The sequence below is a fragment of the Triticum dicoccoides genome, chromosome 2A (assembly GCF_002162155.2).
Source record: "Triticum dicoccoides isolate Atlit2015 ecotype Zavitan chromosome 2A, WEW_v2.0, whole genome shotgun sequence".
NCBI lineage: Eukaryota > Viridiplantae > Streptophyta > Magnoliopsida > Poales > Poaceae > Triticum > Triticum dicoccoides.
In genome coordinates this window covers 147053560-147054673 of record NC_041382.1, presented here as the reverse complement: position 1 = coordinate 147054673, position 1114 = coordinate 147053560, and positions in this window count along the sequence as shown.

Below are 1114 nucleotides of genomic sequence, written 5' to 3'. Positions count from 1 at the left end.
ATGGAGCTACTCAACAAGCTGAACAAAAGTCCCTAAGTGACCTGGGGCCAAAAGGGATCACAAAATATACTAACAAGCACACGAACATAGCTAAAACACAATCAGTTTTCAGACTTGGTGAAAACTGGGACATGCTGAAATATAACTCACGAAGGCCTGTTTACGAGCTCGATGCACCCACCACGGTGCAAGTCATGGCAAGACAAGCATACATCCATTAAGAAGGCACAAAAAGCTAGCTATACATGGCAAGAACAAAGGCATAGCATGCACGGATCAACTAGAATAGCATCGACAAAATCGCAAACAAGTTGCCGATCTGCCCAGATTCACAACGAAGCAAAAGTAGAGCTAGATTGACTCAAGCTAGGGTGCTCCATAATTGCAAACAAAGACATGGATGGATAGAGCACTACAAGATTAACAAAACTCCCTTACTGACCATCCTCAAAAGAGGCACGGATCACTAGGAAACAACAAGAACATATGGCATCATGAACTAAACAATCCCAGGACTTAGTGAAATCACTAAGTCCCTGAAACAGAATTAGCAAGTGCACCACTTTGCAAGCTTGCACAAGTCACCACACACATACTAAAAATACATGGATTGCACCTATGGAAAGATAACAAGATGCTTAACAAAACATATGAAGGACTCACAGGCATAGCATGCACACATTAATCATGGCAAAAATGACAAATGTCTAAGATGAACTAGCAGATCTGACAATTAACTCACGAAGCCCTCTTCTAACAGCATTTAGGGCATCAACATGAGCTCAAATGAAAATGATGCAATGGAATGAAATGATTAACTCATAGAGACGAACAATTTGATATGCTATATGCACAAATCGGAGCTACGGATGCGGATATATAGCCGGTCAAAGTTTGCATAAAAATTAGGGTTTCTGGAGGAGAAAGTCAACCGATCCCAAAATATCTCAGATCCAGATCGGCACGGTTCCCGAGGCTCGCCGGCGCGCACTGTTCACGCCGGAGGTCGTCGGCCGCCGGAGTGGGTGGGGAGGCGGCATGGTGCTCCCGGGCCGGATCTCGCCGGATCCGGCCGGCGTGGAGCCGGAGAGGCGGCGGGGCGGCGTGGCCGGCC